This window comes from Sander lucioperca, chromosome 23 (assembly GCF_008315115.2).
Source record: "Sander lucioperca isolate FBNREF2018 chromosome 23, SLUC_FBN_1.2, whole genome shotgun sequence".
NCBI lineage: Eukaryota > Metazoa > Chordata > Actinopteri > Perciformes > Percidae > Sander > Sander lucioperca.
In genome coordinates, this window is record NC_050195.1 from 10,718,303 (window position 1) to 10,736,834 (window position 18,532).

The 18,532-nt window shown below is 41.8% G+C and overlaps 1 protein-coding gene across 4 annotated transcripts in view; it reads right to left on the reverse strand.

Annotated features, from left to right (window-relative positions):
- The window catches only part of rnf152 (ring finger protein 152), a 72,102-nt gene that overhangs the window by 33,518 nt on the left and 20,052 nt on the right, over positions 1-18,532 (reverse strand). Inside the window, exon 2 of one of the 4 annotated variants that reach the window (XM_035998225.1) lies at positions 2,113-2,117. The exons of the other annotated variants lie outside the window; for them this stretch is intronic. The gene's annotated coding sequence lies outside the window, so the exon portion shown is untranslated. The remainder of the gene's footprint in view (positions 1-2,112; positions 2,118-18,532) is intronic. 4 annotated transcript variants of the gene reach the window in all.

Here is an 18,532-nt window from a genome sequence, read left to right on the forward strand (position 1 = left end):
TCACTGTAGCGCTATCGTCACCGGCTGCCGGGGGGCGTGGGGGGGGGAATCATCGCTTCCTAAACAAATTAGCGTGGAGAAAACTGCTGAGGCCCGGACCTTTTAATTACATCAACCTGAAACCAAATTATAGGAGCGGCTCTGCTGCACGTAATAACTAATGCACATCAAACCCTCTCTGCCCCCGCCTCCTCCTCTTTCTCCTGTCCCACTCCATCATCAGCTGGAACATTTATATCGGGGTACTCATTCCCAGGAGAGACAGAGAGAAATGTCAAGACAAGAGAGACATGGCTTATCCTCTCTCCCTGGCCTTTTCGCTTCCCGTTCTATCACTCCCTCCATTCTTATTTTGCTTCCCCCGCTCCCCATTCATCCTCCGCCACTCGGTCGCTTTCTCTTTTTATCCTGTCATCTACATTGTGAGGAGCGTCTGCCGGTTTCCTTTCCGAGCCTCGGCTGTGTAAGCAGAGCGGGGCGAGATGAGAAGCAGAGGTGCTGTACGCAGAATAGTCAAGCACAGTGTGCTGGATGGGATTTTAAATCCTGTCACAGTGCAGCAAAGTGAGATATCTCTATGAAACTGGCTGTTGGCATTGAAGGGAAGAGATTTCAAGTTAAAGTTGGCGGTATTTTAAAGTATGTTTTAGATGGAGAATGGATGCTCGGGATACTCAAGGTGTCACAAGGTTGCGAGATGATGAACAAAATAGGAAATATGAAAAACATTACAGCTGTACGGAGCATGTATCTCATCTCTCTTTTCTTATCTCTTATTATGAAATACTGACTAGTTTTACCCCTAAAACTACAAATACGATTACTCCTGAAACAGCTACTACTGTACTACTTCACCCTAGTCTGGAATAACAGAGGAACGTTTCCTCACCTTCCTCTCCGTGTGTTGCCTTCTCAAACTGTTCGCTTCGGGAAACCACAACAAACTGCGAGCTAGCAAGCTACACGCTGAAAATGGAGAGTTTAAGAAAAATTCGATCGTGCAACAAGGCAGGCCTGCTTGGTTCTTTTGGGGAATGATTGTAAATATTTACAAAGAATATGTTCACAGCATTTCCTCTCTGACTGGGACGTTTTGGGACCGATTGGTGGGATTGCTGTGGACGAGGTACACACGGCGATACATTTGTAAGAGCCAATTACGTTTAAATGTGTATCCAGCTAATTTATATACAGTAGCTCACGTTACTGTATTGTGTGAACAGTTAAGTTTATTCAATACTTCAATATTTATGTGGCGCTTTGTTTTTTGCGTGGTGCAAATGTTACAAAAAACAAGTTCCTGCCCGAGACTGTTTAGCAGAGCCACCGTCGCTGCGTGCGGAGCTTGGAACCGCCCAAGATGATTGTGATTGATTTAAAGAAATGCAATGTTTTTTTTTCCTCCTATCCCAGAATGCATCTGTGGTGTAGCCAGGCCTTACTCACCATGGAGATAGGTCTCGCAATGCAATACTCTTACTTACCTTAAAGTGCTCATATTATGCTTTTTGGCTTTTTGCCTTTCCTTTATTGTGTTACATATCTTTTTTTGTGCACGTTATAGGTTTACAAAGTGAAAAAGCCCAAAGTCCACCCCAAAGGGACTTACCATCTCCAACAGAAAACACTGTTCACCAACTGCTCCAAACAGCTCTATTGTAGTCCAGCCTTTACTTCAGAGACAAACGTGGTCACTTTGGAACACACGTTATAATGCTCGCCTAGCTGCTAGCATGACACTCCCTCATACCCTGCTTCTGACTGGCTAGTAGTCCTTAACTATCTACTGTCACAGCACGCCCTCATACCCTGCTTCTGACTGGCTAGTAGTCCTTACCTAGCTACTGTCACAGCACGCCCTCATACTCTGCTTCTGACTGGCTAGTAGTCCTTGCTACTGTCACAGCACGCCCTCATACTCTGCTTCTGACTGGCTAGTAGTCCTTACCTAGCTACTGCGTGTGTGCGACTCCCAACAAAGATGGAACAGCAGTGAGAGGTCTCACTCTGTAGCTAAAACAGAGAGCTCAATACACAGGGTGAAAAGAGGAGCTGCAGCAATGTGCAGCACAACAAAAATATGGTGTTTTTTGAAAATTAAACCACATAAACCTTTTCTGATATAACCTCTGAATACAATTATGAACCTGAAAATGAGCATAATATGCGCACTTTAAAACTCCTACTACAACACATGAAAATGGAATTTCGGCCCTTCTCCAGGCCCAGGAACCATTTCAGGACCTTTAGCTGGGTTTTTGACCAGAGGAACCAGAGACTAAATTTAGCCACAGTAATTTCAGCCATCGATTCAGCTGCCAAAAAAGTACCTGCTGTGAGTGTTGTACTTCCTGATGGCCCAGAAACTATTGGGGCAGAGTGTTCAGTGCTGAACGTGGGTCAAATACACACAACAAGCACTTGTGTGCCACTAACATCAGTATTAGAACAGGCTGCTGGTGTTAAAAACAAAGTTGTTGTTGGCTTGCCGGCTAGTTTAAAAAGAGAAAAAGATAAAGAGACTGTTGGCCAACGAGATGAGAGAACAAAATCCAGTGAAGAGAACCAACATTTATTTGTAATTTCCTTAATCACAGGAAAAAATAAATATTCAAACGCTCAGTAGATCGTCGGCTTCCCTTTCATCCATTAAAACATCAGTGGCGTGCAACAGCAGATACTAAAAACCAAAATGTTAACTCACAAAATCATCTAAATCTAGAGTTACTTTGAGACGCATCTCCCTCAAACCCTCTTTGAATCTTTCTTGAATCTTTCTTCGGTTTTCTATCTGATTCAGTCGTGTGGCTTCACCAACATGCAACCATCTTCTGCCACAACTTAGATGGAGTTTAAACTAGCCCACAGTACAAAGTAAAAAAAAAAAAAAACAAAGCTCAAAGAAAGTCTGGTCCATTTCTTTTTAGCAACAAAAAGCACCCAACAGAGACAGAAGCATCAATGAAGACTGTAGAAAGAAATGTAATTGTGTTGACTCAAAGGGTTTTTTAATTATTTACTCATTTGAACCGTTTATGAAGACAAAATGGCAATCATCTACTGGTTCCAGACGCTGCTGCCTTTCTCGGTTTTATATATCTTTGCAAGTGTAAGACGTTTGGGTTTTGACTTTCAAAGACGTCACGTAGGAATTTCTTCTGAGCATTTTCTAGACTGCGTGAATAAATGATTACTCCAAAAAAAGTAGTTGCAGTTGCAATAGTTGCAGGCCTAGAACTCTTCCTGTTGTAAAATATTCACAAGTTACATTCAGGATGTATTCCAAAATGAATGTATTTAACAGCAACATGTGCCACTGCATAACCCTGAAGCGCTTATCGATTCATTATATATAAAAAAAAAAAAAAAACATTACCGCTTACCGTTTTCAGATGGGAAGACAAGTAAAGCGGCCTTGTGAAGGCAAGTCATATTGTTTATCTTCAAACCATTACAGCGCCGTCTGGGCACTAAGGCAATTAATTCCTGAATTATACCATGCTAGTGCACAATGAATGCAATAGGCCCATGGGGCTTTTTCCTTTCTCATTACCAGGTACACACTGTCCTATACAAAGGCGGAGCAGGAGAGGCTTTTAATAACATTTAGTATTCAGATTAAACTGTTGTGTGGCGCCAAAGCTCCGGCTTTCCAGGGGTTTCGGCTCCAAAGTAGGATCAATTTACAATCCAATTAATTCAAATTGTGTGGAAACATGCTCACAAGTAGGAAAACAAGCGGCCGTCCCAGTAATAAGGGGCTCGAGCAGAAACACCTGATGTGTGTTTGACATTCCTCCTTTGATGCTTCAGCACACAACCAATACAACAATACGGGGGGAATTAAAGTCCTCCGCCACTTCAACACATTGCAGCGGGTGATTTGTTGTACTTAAAACGCCACTGAGGGCCTGCTACTAATGTGCAGGGTTTAATTTAGGGCTGGGTGCCGAATTCAATACTTTGTAGGCGCCGACCGAATTGCCTCTAAAAGTATCGAGTATCGAAGAAATGCCTCGTCATTCAACACCCGAAGGAGTAAATCTCATCAGCGTCAGTGAGACAATTAGCACGCAGCATGCTTCTACCAAGATCTAATAATGTTTGTGATTGGCTGTCTAACGTTACATGTCGTAGAGACACGCACAGAGACAGGGCTCACGTAGTATGGGGCTGATTTTTGTCGTAATGTGTTATGTTTTAATTTATGTTTGTTAGTTATTGGTATCGAGAAAAAGTATAGTTTAGGAACCGGTATCGAAGTCACGGTATTGGTATTGAAACATTTTGAATGGTACTTAGCCCTCATTATCAAAAAAGGGACCATTTACCAAAACATTGTTGCAGCACAGTTTCCCGTTTTCATGCTCATGTGTGTTAGAGAGAAGACACACCAGCCCGATAATCGGGCGTCGGGCCGTCTGGCGAGGTCCGTGACTCGAGTCTGCTCGGTGTGTTCCGTGCCGTCGGCCGTCCGAGGAGCCGTCGGCATTCATTTGGGCTGACCCGACATGTTCAGTCGGGGACAGGGCAGTTGGGACTCACCCGGAAATGGGGAGCGGATGAGCCGCTCAAAATCTGACGAAAATCTTTTAAACTGACCTTTGTCAATCTGAAATGAAGACAGATTCAGCAACTGCACGGCCTATTTCACGCTTAAAATGTTTTCAGAAACACGTTTCGGTGAACTATTTTAGTACAATGTGAGATCGTATTCTGAACAAGCCGCCATGACAGTCTGGCTGTGAATTTCCAGAGAAAAAAGAACCACGTGACGCGTTCGTCCAATCAGCTGCCGGTTCTCATTTTCTGGGAAATAATCAGACTGTTAATGGAAACAATACAGAGCAGCGCTGCCTGCTGCTATGGAGACGTATTACGTTTCGCGCACGCGCAGAGCGTACGCTCAAGTCGCCGTCACCTCAGTGTGTTCTGAGGCATTTTTTGGACCTCGGGACCCAACTGATCAGTCCGGCTGGCTTTTCTGCCGACGGTCGGCCCGTCTGGTTGGTGTGTCAGGGCCTTTAGGGGTACAAATATGTAATTTTCTGCCGCTAGGGGTCTCTCAAACAAAACAATAACAGAAGGCGGAGCGTTGCAGTCAGCTTGTCCTAGTTAGGATTCCTCTGTGTTTAACGTTTGGGAGATTTTTAACCGGGAGTTCCCCTTCGAAACAAACCGACCAGATGATTTAAACCACTAGGAATAACACTGAATATACACGACCATTGATTGCTGCATAAATAGGGTTGGGCATCGTTTGGATTTTAACAATTCTGATTCCAATTCCGATTCTTCCTTTCGATTCCGGTTCTCATCGATTCTCGATTCTTTGAGGGGTGGAGTTGAAGCGGGTCACATGCCCATTTTCACAAGTAAGAGGAAAGTTTTATTTTGATTCAATGGTGGTTTGCAGTTTTACAGGGCTTTTTCAATGTAAAATAAAGCCAGACTAGAGCGCTGCTTACTGTGCTCCAAGGCTACAACACAACAAGCGCCTGGCCGCTTCGGAAACCAAAACGTATGCATGTTAAATTGGGAAGCGATGATCGGAATTGAAACCAAATCCTCTAAATTATTCTTAACGATTCCAATAACGAAACGATTCTACTGGAATTGTTTTTTTTGAAACGATTCCAAGTAGGAATCGGTTCTTGATGCCCAATCCTATGCATAAATTGTGTTGTTCATAACTGAAAAAAAAAAAAAAAAAAAAAAAAAAATCAACCTTGATTAAAAAAAAGAAAACACTGAATAAAGTAGTTTCACGATTAAAAAAAAGAAAACACTGAATAAAGTAGTTTCACATTTAATATCAGTGTTTCTCTGGCGCTGTTCAGCTGATCGGCGGAGGGGCTGCTGCTAATGTTCACCTTCTATCTCTGATAACTTCTGAAATATTAAAGTCCTTCATCCAGTTAAAAAAATGTATTATTTCATTCATTTTTAATAAAAAATGTTAAAATATAAAAATTAACCACCTTGACTTTATTACTACTTTGACTGGTTACATATTAAATCTACATCTACAAAAAAATGCATCATTTTTAACAGACTTTATGATAAAGCAGATTGCCTACTCCTTTTTCAAACATGAACTGTTAATTCATGTTGCTTATTGATCACCGTTAATTTTGGTTATTTTGTTTAGTTTTACATAATATAATAGTTTAAATGTTTGAAATGTGCGAAATAAAAGGAAATTCAATTCAAAAACGAAAAGAAAATATGAAATCTTTCCTGCCATCACTGCATTTGTCAGCTATACTCTGTGTGTGTGTGTGTGTGTGTGTGTGTGTGTGTGTGTGTGTGTGTGTTCTTGTTTAACTATATTCGTGGGGTCCAAAAACCGGGAATACAGTATACTTGTGGGGTCCGGACAGCTTTGTGGGGCCAACATGCTGGACCCCACGACTTTAAAGGGCTCTTTGAGGGTTAAGACTTGGTTTTAGGATTAGGGTTAGAATTAGGTTATGGTTAGGGTGAGGGTAAGGGTTAAGGTTAGGCATTTAGTTGTGATGGTTAAGGTTAGGGTAAGGGGCTAGGGAATGCATTATGTCAATGATGGGTCCCCACAAAGATAGTGAGACGCACTACGTGTGTGTGTGTGTGTGTGTGTGTGTGTGTGTGTGTGTGTGTGTGTGTGTGTCAAAGGGTTCCGTTCCTGCTGCGCCACATGCGACCATCAACCTCCCTGCTGGCAAGGTGCTGGGCCAAGCCTCTCCGGCTGCCATGGCGACACACACAGCCACTGAGACGCCTGATGTAGCAGAAGGGGAAAGGCTGTCCAGTTTATCATCCTGTTTGTGTGCTGCTGATTCAGATGTAAAAACAGGTATAGCTAAAAGAAAAGAGTTGGAGGGAGTGGGGTGTAAAGTCAGTGAAGTGCTTCCCCCGTGGCAGTAGAGACACATTAGAGCCCCTGTGGAGGATTTGTGATGGATGGAATAAATGGGATGCTGCTGCAGACTCCCTGGTGGCCAGCATGATATTTTTTATTTTCTTCTGAGGATGTGAAATGTCGTACAGATATTCCCCTTTACTTGTTTATACAGAAAACCATCTTTAAACTGCACAAGCAAAAGCAAGGGCGTAGGTTTTGTTTCAACACTGAGCGTCAAACACTACATTTCCTGCATTCTGGTGAATTCTTCTGCAACAATTAATGGTGCAAATGTCTTTATTTATGTAAATTCAATTTGTATTCTCCTGTATTGTTCAAAACTTTCTGCAAAAACATCATCACTTTTTTTTAGGAATTATGTACATCTCAACAAGTCTGTTAGAGAATGAGACCTTGTTAAAGCAAGAAGCCCCAAAGTTTGAATCTACATAAATCTATCTTTATTTTTTACTTCCCGTTGCGTTCTTTAACGTAGCAAAGTAAACACAGTTCTTGTTTTCCGTACACATTTTCAGCCCCCTGAACGGTTCTTTTTTTTTCTCTTTTGGGGAGTGGGTTGTCTTCCATATTTTTTGGAGGGGGACAAATCTACCGCTTCTAAATAGAGACATATCTCCTGCATCCCCCCCCCCCCCGAAATCTACGCCGATGAGAAAAAGAGCATTCTCTTGAGTTATATGTGACAGATTAGTTCCATCACAATCAAAAGGCACACACATGACATCTCATTTCGACAAACCTGTCTCAGAACTGTATCCTTTTCTGGATGGAAATGATTAATTTCAACACCCTCCATCCCTGCCGCCACCCTTGACTCGTTTAACATCCAACAATGATCTGAGGAACGGCTGCCAAGCAAATAAATTTGGCCGCGAGGACAGGCTCATTGGCAGCGCTGAACGCAGCGAGCAGTGGTGAATCCAAAAGGCAGTCCATCTTTATTACAATGTGAATGGATGGAGCGACAAACCGAGATCTGAATCGGAGAAGGAAAAAAACGGGAGGAAATGTGTCGTGGCATCCATCTGGCACTGAAACTTTCCCCTGTCAATCATACATGGGGGGGGCTACCATAGATCAAACGGATAACTCACGGGGGAGGGATGTTACAGCGGCACCTGCAGTGTTACAAGGGCGATGAGAGGGAAGTGTGACACACGTTTTGCATCCTTTAAAAGTTAACAGGGAGGAAGTAGACAAGCTTCCATTAAAGTGTAACTCTTGCCAAAATGCAACCTAGGGTCTTTTTGTGAATGTACCCGAGTCAAACTTTTGTTTAAAAAGCATATTTAGGATGGAAGCGCCACTTTTAAGATTTACCGTATTCTTGTTTTTCGGTCAAATGGCCTTTTGAATGGGAGTGCTAGGGGCACTTTTATGCTAGCCTCAAAATCGCTATTTTTAAAACACTAAGAAGGCTCGACACAACATGAGACTTTGCTCCAAGTATCACCAGGGGCTCTACACATGAACTCAGCATTGAGAACATTGTTTGTGTACCCAGAGTTTACTAAAAAGAAAGGTTTTGAGCAACCCACGGTAGCAGTTGTTGTTTACGCTATCCGCCATTTTCCCAGTCCAAAATAGGCGATCTCCGAATGTGAATGAACGGACTCCATAGGAGGAAATGTCATTCTTATATGAGACTCCTTTTTCAACTACAAGGTCAATATTGTGTTTCAATAACGACAAAACAATGAATTATCCGTGCATTTATATGGAACTAAGCTTTAGGAGCTTTCCATCTTTACTCTCCTCCCTCGACTATTTTTGACTGGCTCGATAGACGGCGACCGGAAGAACAACAGCTACAGTAAGTTGCTCAAAACCTTTCCTTTTAGTAAACTCTGTGTACACAAACAATGTTCTCAATGCTCGAGTTCATGTGTAGAGCCCCTGGCGATACTTCAAGCAGAGTATCATGTTGTGTCGAGCCTTATTAGCGTTTTAAAAATAGCTATTTTGAGGCTAGCATAAAAGTGTCCCTAGCATTCTCATTCAAAAGGCCATTTGACCGAAAAACGAGAATACGGTAAATCTTAAAAGTGACGCTTCCGTCCTAAATATGCTTTTAAACGAAAGTTTGACTCGGGTACATTCACAAAAAGACCCTAGGTTGCATTTTGGCGAGGGTAACGCTTCAATGTGGTGACAAGGGCTGCATGATATGAGGAAAATACATGCCATGTGCCATAACGTTGTTGACTATCGGGATAGTACTTGCGATAAATAACAGATATGTGTGATTAGTGTAGTCAGTTCTGCTGCTTTCATTATTCTGCTAAAATACAACCAATTGCTTGTTGAATTTGAGCGTATTGGCAGTTTTATTTTGAGAGTTTCTGTTTTTATTTCAAGAAACAACAACAATCCCAAAAGCAAAAGCCCTCCGTCTCACCTGTGACTCACACAATCCTACGCCGTGTGCGCAGCAGGTGTAGCCAATTAGCGGCACATACACTCCGCTAATATGCATTCAATGTAGCGAAGTCACGCAGCAGAGTAAGTGGTGTCTGGTTTTGCAGGCTGCATTACAGTAAAGTGATGTCACTTTCTGAACTCACCAGACTTACTAGCTGTTCTATTATTTGCCACATTACTGATGAAAATGTATCACAACTCTCATTGTGTAAATATTTTGTGACAGCACCAACAGTCAACCCTACCTAATATCGTTGCAATATCGATGTTTGGTCAAGAATATCTTAATATCTGATTCTCTTCATATCGCCCAGCCCTATCTAAGAGTTCAACTAATTTAAATGCATCCTGTAGTGGAAAACCTGTTCGTAGCGCTAAATAAAAATGCAGGAGATCACTGAAGTCAATAGGATTCATGCTCTGGGAATCATGAATGCCAACTTTGAATCCGACCGCAGTTGTTGAGGTTTAACTCAGTAGCAAAGTGTTGGACTGGCAGACGCACTGCCGTGCCTGTAGCATGGTTAAAAATCAGCTCAACTCCCCTGCTGCTCATCTGCCTCGGAGCCTCATGCTGTCTCTTTTATCTGCTCTCCATTCCTCGATCACTCATCTTTCGTCTCTCCTTTATCTCTCCCTCCCTCATTTGGAGCTTATTGCCAAGGTTCTATCAAAGCACATCCCTTTAGGGGCTGTGTCCTTGTGTATCAGAGAGAGAGAAAAGGAAGCGAAAAAAAAACAAAAACAATCTCAATCCCAGCGTGCATGTGTTGTGAGTCCTCTCCCCTACAGACACAACACAACATGCCGTCTTTTCCACTGAATGTCCCCAAACAAACTTCGCCAGGTTCAAAAGGGGAGGTCACCGTGAAAAAAATACTTTTTAAAGTGCCCATATTATGCTCATTTTCAGGTTCATAATTGTATTTTGAGGTTGTACCAGAATATGTTTACATGGTTTAATTTTCAAAAAACACTAGGGCTGAAACAACGAATCGATAAAATCGATAAAATTCGATTATTAAAAAAGTTGGCAACGAATTTCATTAGCGATTCGTTGTGTCGCGCGACACGCCACTCAGTCGCGGAGATAAAAGCAATTGAGTTGAGTGCCGTACGGAGCGGCGCGGAGCGAAAGAAAAAAGAGCAGAGCGGGTAAAGGAAATATGGAGAGACCGGAGAGACCCTTAACGTCGTTCTGAAACACATGGCGGAGGCAGAGAAATCAGTACGACCTAAGTCATCCAACGTGTGGGAGCATTTCACACTAAATCAATCGAAAACATGTTAATTGCAAGATAAGCAAAAGCGACACGGCATGGCACGGGCGCACCACGGTGATGATTCAGCACCTAAAACGTAAACATGTTGGAGTCCTTGATGAGGAGGAAGGGAGTTCAACAGCAGGGTAAAGTCACTACACAATCCTACTTTTGTTCCATTTTGAAGTGAGGAACGTAACGTCCCTCCAGTGGTGCTGATGTGGTATTTACTCGTTATCCAGCTTGACTAGCATGACAAGATAGCGTTAGCTCGTTAATAACAGTAGTAAAGCAAGACTAAAGACACGTTTTTATTCACTCGCCTTTTTTGGCCCATTAATTTTCATCATGTATATATTCTGTGCTTTGTCCCATATCAGTTATTGTTGACAAATATATTTGTGTGTTGTACTTTTTAATTTCATTTTAAAGTTCTTTTATAGCACTTGGTCATCTTAAGCTGTGTTTAAATGTGGTGTACAAATGAACTTAACTTGCACTTACTACAATGATGGTAATAATTTAATGAATAAGCTTCAAGTGAACGTGTGTGTGTGTGTGTGTGTGTGTGTGTGTGTGTGTGTGTGTGTGTGTGTGTGTGTGTGTGTGTTGTCTGTATCTGCTCTTTGGGTTACTTACCTTTACACAACTATTAACTAAAACAACAAGTATGTATGTAAGTATGTATTGAGTTGATGTAAATTAATGCTTTTTTTTTTTTTTTTTTTTATCCGATTCATCGAAAAAATAATCGACAGATTAATCGATTATTAAAATAATCGTTAGTTGCAGCCCTAAAAAACACCATATTTTTGTTGTACTGCACATTGCTGCAGCTCCTCTTTTCACCCTGTGTTCAGGTCTCTGTTTTAGCTACAGAGTGAGACCTCTCACTGCTGTAACATCTTTGTTGGCAGTCGCACATGCTCAGTAGCTAGGTAAGATCACATGCTCAGTAGCTAGGTAAGATCACATCATCTAGCTAGCTGTTTGTTTCTACAACTTCAGTAGTACAAGGCAGGATTAGCCTGGAGACTTCTTCTAAACGAGGGCACACTTCCAACTTTGTGTGGAATACCTGCAGAACAGGGACATGTAAGTAGTTCTTTTGTAGATTATGGTGAACTAGTGTGTGTTGTAGCAGTGTTTTGCCATTCAGAACGAGCTAGCATGCTAGCGCTAGCATACTACGGTTAGCCACCTCATTTCGGCTAGTTACGTAGAAAGCCCTGCAGATTTTGACCAGCTCACCCGGAGACTGAAGGCAGGACACATTCAGAAACCGTATCTCACTCGAAACAGCATGGATGTTTTTTTCCAAGTTTGTATGAGTGTGGAAGCACCAGAGACACAAAATAACACACCAAATCCCAGAAAAAGTGATTTTTTCATAATATGTGCACTTTAACAAAGACCTTCCCCTCTCAGGATAACAACCTACAACCACATGAACAACTCTCCTCCCGGGGGCCAGCCGTAAGGCTGCACGATATGAGTGAAATATCTAATTGCGATTATTTTTGACCGATGTTGCGATTGCGATATGATTCGCGATATGGGAGGAAATGATCATTTGTGTAGCATTATTCTCATTTTCATTGAAAAATATAAATAATAATAATAATTTAGGGATAGACCGATTATCTGACCTTTTTTTTGGCAGTTTGCAGATTATCTGTATCGGCGTTTTATTTGCCTGATAACCGATAAAGTTAATAAATTTAAAAGTGTTCTACTTTGTCTCGGCTACAGCTCTGTGTCTGTCCCTCTGCTTCGGTTTCACTCACCACTGAGTCGGAATCAATGTCCACAATACTTAATCCAGAATGGCTTGACACATTTCGCCCCCCCTACGATTTGGATATTGCACTAGGCCATATTGCGATTTCAATAAAATTGTGGCTCAACCTAGCCACCACTGCAAGCCAATATTTTAATGAGGTAAAATAGCTTTCCTATTCCATCCCCAAGTCAAATCTGAAAGTGAAATTAGACGACCGTGGCTGGGTATGTGTGGACAGAGGCAGAGAGATATCTGCTCATCTGGTCCGGCAAAAACAGGACAGAGGATGGAAACAAATAAATAAATAATGATGATGATAATAATAATAATAATAATAATAATAATAATAATAACAACAACAACAGTGGATTTCTCTCCCATAGCCTCTGTACAATCATTAAGTCACCATATGCTGCTTTTCCCATGATGCTGTCATGAAGAGGGGTTGTCACAGTTTCTGTGCTGTCCCCGTAATAAATAATGAAAGCATGTGCGAGCGGGCGGAGGCAGACAGCCCCAGATGTTGGAATGAAAGAAAAGTGGGTCAGGCGTCTGGCTGATGCCAACCGCACAGCGACATGACGAGCGGGCAGACGGCGCTGGATATTAGGAACGAACTGGCAAAACGGCAGTCAGAGAATGGTTATAATTTATAATGCTTTAATTACCTGTACACTAACGTTCAAAAAGTTTGAAATCAGCGGTTACATTGATGTTTGTCTTCTTTCCTTCAGTAATAACTACTTGAACAGAGAAAAAAAAAAAAAACATTACGATTACTACACAAAAACAGTTTTGGACGCAAAAAGAACTTCCATTTAGTTGATGCACCCCACAGTTTTACATGAAAAGGGAAAATACTGTTGGAACTTGGATTTTGAATTTGTATTCCAGTCCAGAAACGCACAAGTGACCCTCGATCAGTATTGAAGCACGACGGTGCAATGTGGCTCTCTATATTGAGTTGTATTGAGATTGTCTTTGGGCCCTCTGCAGTCTACTGACTGGTTAGACTGAACAGGTTTAAACTGGGATTTGTCAGCCTATAGTATCCCAGCTGATATTCCAATAGTGCTAACCCTAGACTAACCTATTGTGATGTTTGAAGAGCAAGGGTTTTTCCTGCATAGAGGAATTTTTTTGAAGTTTCTTCCCACCAGCCCACGGGCTTTACATTGTGATGACGTCACAGGTTTTTAAAAATTGCTTTTCTTGGCTCGAGGGGGCGCTCTTCAAATATAAAAAGTCCAGGGATTCAAAAATTCAATATAGAAAGCGTCATAATTGACCTTGTTTGCAGTTCGACATGTCATGTCGACAGTTTTACAGATGTTACGTTTACAATGGCGGCCTTTGGGGAAAATGCTTTTCGTTGCAATATCGCGAGTGGCCACTGGAAAAGAATTGGCTGCGATGCTGAGCGCTGTTCCTGGGGGGACTGGTTCGATGTAGTTCATCGTCCGTTTCAGTAAAAGGTGGGAGAGGTCAGGTGCAGAGTTGTGTCACCTGTCAATGACTCCCAGGGGTCTCCCTCCCCTCCGTCAATACATCGTTCACTGTGCTGTGCTAAGAGGGTTATGTACTGTGGACCTTCACAGCTCAATGATGTTACACAAGCTCATCCATCTAGAATACCACACATCCATCACACTCCATATCTGCCTCAGATGTGCGCACACACACACACACACACACACCTCTCCAGGTCCAGCATCCCATTGGCATCTGATCAAAAGTGACACATAAACCTAAAAAAAAAGAAAAAACACACACACACACACAATGGCTCCTCCAGCCAACACGGGATGATCATGCAAAATCCCGGTGTTTATGACGTGCGTCGTAAATCGACCATAAACACTCAAGCCCGTCAATCATGTCTGGGTCATGTCAACGATTCACTCAGCACGCCCTTGTCGAAGTAAAAGCTCCTTATTCCCGGGTAATACCGAACAACCATCAATGCAAAGTTAAAGCCCAATTACACATGAGGTTTATGAATGGAAAACAACATTTATTAAGGTCTCTAAAAAGGCTGAGACGTCATGTCTGTGGCTGCACGATTAGTATTCTAACCATAACGACCCTGGCATGTTTACTGTCTATGATTTGTCTTGCACACTCAGCTTCTTTTTTTTTTTAACACCCTGCATGGGCAAATTCCTTTACAGCTGAGGCCTAGTCCACACGTACACAGTGAGTTTTATAAACCGAGTTTTTCCTCCTTCAATTTAAAAAAAAAAATCTCATCCACACAAGCAAGGTTTAAAAACAAAAACGTAAAAACACGCTGTCAAACCAACAGGTGGCGATATAACCCTAACCGTTAAGCCATGTTGGCCAATCAGAAGCCTGAAGTTCCCGTAGAGGTCAGCCAAACAATGGCGGCGAGTTCTGTGTCGTGGGAGTGTAGTCCTAAGCAGTGACTGCATTCTGACACCTCTGTTCCGCAATATAATGGGAGAACTGTGAGCATGTATCTGTATATATATGTAACAAGCCCCGTTAGCACAGTTATTAGCAGCAATATCTTAGCTACGTCCACCATTGCAGAGATTTGTCTCATGTAAACAAAATTTCACCTGATACTGCGTTTGCGTGCGGACGAACGGCCTAACTGTGTAGCAAAAGCTGCGTTTTAAAAATACCTGTGTTCGTGTGGACAGGACAAGACATGTTCAGACAGAAAATCCATGCAGAATTCTGGAGGTTTTTGTTTGCATGTTGCTGCAGGTACTCAGTGAGAGGATAAAAAATATGATACAGGAAGTCCAGTTTGAATAATACATCTCATTGAAATGAATAAGGAGGCTGTGTTCATCGTGCATTACTGTTGATTATTCTACTCAAGAAATGAAAGCAGCTCTGATCAGACAAACCATTATTGTCTCCCTGTCTGTCTGGCTGTTTATTCTGAGTGATTGCGACAACGTTCTGTACATTAGTTAACTATCAAAACAAGTAATAATTTTACACTCAAAACGGTGTTTTTCCATATGTTTTTTAATTTTCATTCATTCTTAGAAAAAGATTCATTCAATTCATTCAATTCCATTTGAGATCTTAGAAAATGAAGGTCAGAATCAGATTATATTTAGTAGGGCTGCCCAGTAGATCGTTTTTGTAATCAACATCGCGATATCAACTGGCACACCGCGAAAGGCTGCGACATATTGCGAAAGACACTCGAGAGATTTTTTTGTGGCGGTTGAAAGAAAATATATACTTTAAAATGTCCCTGTTACTGTGGTGCCTTTTGTATTTAATTCAATGTTTAATTTGTTCAATAAATATAATGTCGGAAAATGATTTCCTTCAATTTGTTTTAAATTCAACAAGCAATTGTTGTATTTTAGCCGAATACTGAAAGCAGTAAAAATGCAGAACTGAGTACACTTTAACATCCGTTTATTGATCGCAGGTAATATCATGATCGAGATATTTAACAATGTTATCGTGTATTTTCCTCATGTCGTGCAGCCCCAATATGTTGTGTTATTAATTACTGTAAATTACTTTTCTACAGGGATCCATCTGCAGGTTTTAATCCAAGGAGCTACAGTACGTTTTAAAGCCGGACAACAAAAGCAAAGCTCATCCCGCTCCTCTCCAGACATGATCCCTCTGAATCCCTAAAGGAGAAGTCAGTGTCACTGAGGTTGATGGATTTCCAGGTGTGTTGGACTGACAAAAAAAACACTCTAAAAAGAGCACTGAGGTGTGATGGCAGGTCCGTCCTCAGGGCGACGTGCGACCCAATGACGCATGTCTGACTCCAGACTGCAGGTGACTCAGAGGAGCAAAGACCTTCATCCTCAAGGCTAGAACATGCCTCATGCACCCGTCTGTACATGTGCACAAAAGCATCCATTGAGGCACTTATTTACTGCGGATGGATCTTTGGGCTTTAATGGAGAGAGCGATATTATCTGGGTATAGATGAAGTTTCATGTTAACAAAAAACATCTGTTTGTCAGTGGTATCGTTTCCTCTTGCAGCTGTGTTTTTGAAGGAGTAGCAACTTGCATAGCACACAATGATGTAATCACCAATAACGTGCCACACGCAGCTGGCTCGTCCACAGACTCTACTCATTTCAAGAGGCCTGCAGCAAGGTCTTTTTACGTTATTGTGCACTCGTGCAATGATGCTGGAGCTTTTACTCAATATCTTCCCTCACAATTACACATCTAAGTGTTTCTATGGAGCTCAACAGTGTGGTTATGGAAGTAAAAAAATACCATTCATTTTCTCCATAAGGATTTTGATTGTTAGCCATAATGTCTAAACCGTTCAAGGATGTGGTTTTTTTAGTTGCAGTGCATTTGCACCTGTCTGCCTCCGTATTATTCCCCTGTAGAAGCCACAAGTCAATTTTTGGCAATTTCTAAACAAAACAAGAAATCGGTAGATTAGGACAAAAACAATCCACAGATTAACAATAACACTAGCAATTAACAATTGTTAGTTGTAGCCCTATTGATGCTTTTAGTTACACCTGTGCTTTAGCTGCTATGACAAGTCAAATGGCATTTCTGTCTAAAAACCAACACCACGACTAAAATGTACCAGATTGAGACTTTACAGGTGTATCACAAAACAAACTACAGTTGCTGTTATCATGAAAGTCCGTTGGTTTCTTAAAAACAACTCCCCACATCCAATAGGTCTACTGGACGACGCATTACACCCCATGAGATTCTCTAAATGAAATCTCTAAAGACTCTAAATTGGACCTGAGAATGACGGCTGGTTAAGCTGCCCACATGGCTGTAAGAGGGGACTAATTTCAACAGATTTGGCACTTTGAAACATGAATTAATGCCCATAAAGTTACATGCATTATGTGTAGACTGCATTATCCACACATATAAGCCGTCAGTGTGATGTACTCAGCGAAACCAACTCTGCAGAGCAACTTGCAACTTTTCCTTCTTCTCATTGACTTAATGGATTGTGAAAAGCAAGGTAAATGATTTTCCTTTGACAACAGAGGATGCATTAGCCTTCACCATTCATCGCCGTTTACAATCCATCCTGCAAACAGAAATAGCGGCATCTATCATCGGAGGAGACACCCACAAAACAACAGGAACACCGGGGAGACGGTGATTGATTCAAACTGGATCCTTCTCACTAATCCTGTGCAGGAGAAGAAAAAAGCAGGAGCCAGATGCCACAGGTTCATGGCTCCCCCCCGCCCCCCACTCCAAAAAAAAACAAAAAAACATTAAATACTGCCACTAAGGATAGATGGACGAGTCAGCGGGTGTATCAATACGCCTGTACGTATGCACGCAAGCCTCATTTTAGATAAAGCGGTGAACAAATGGAGTGTCGGAGAAACACGGCAGTATCAGCTCACAAGCCAGCTGCAGACCTTCAAAATATCAGGAAACAAAAAGCGCAATAAGTGCATTAAATAACACTTTGAGAGTGTCTCAGTTTGTGGGATAACCTTGGAGGTCCAACACCGCCAGTAACTTCTATCATCTTGCCTCAATTGCCACTTTAAACCTCATCCGCTTCGTTTTTTTATGGCAAATTAAATTTACCCAAGCAACGCGGCTCTGTATTTCAGTCTGCCCATTCACACTCTCCTCCTGCTGAGGAGGAACCCCCGCTGGCAGATATGGAGACCGTACCTCATTACATAAGGTCACCCCGTCAATTGTCAGGAAGCTCTCAAAAAGAGCTTGAAATTGATTCATCACCGACAACTCTCTCTCAGAGGGGATCATTCGGCAAAACATTATGAATACAAATGCACGGAGAGATGAGAAGGGGAGGTGAAGGCCACAGTGGAGATCTGAACACTCTGAGCTAAAATATACGTTGATATAATATCGTATCGTGGTAATGAGACTTGGGATTGCAACTAAATTTGTTAATTTGTTTGGATGCAGAATACTGTGAAGTCTTACTGGAAGTTAGTGCTGGGCGATATGGAGGAAATCAAATATCAATATATTTTTACCAAATACCTCGATGTCGATATTGCGGCGATATTGTAGGGTTGGCTATTGGTGCTTTCACAAAATAATAACACAATGAATGAAAGTTTTGATAAATAATCACCAATAATGTGGATACATTGACTAAGTGGGTAAAGGCAAATAATAAGACAGCTAGTAAGTCTGGTAAGTTCAGAAAATTACATCA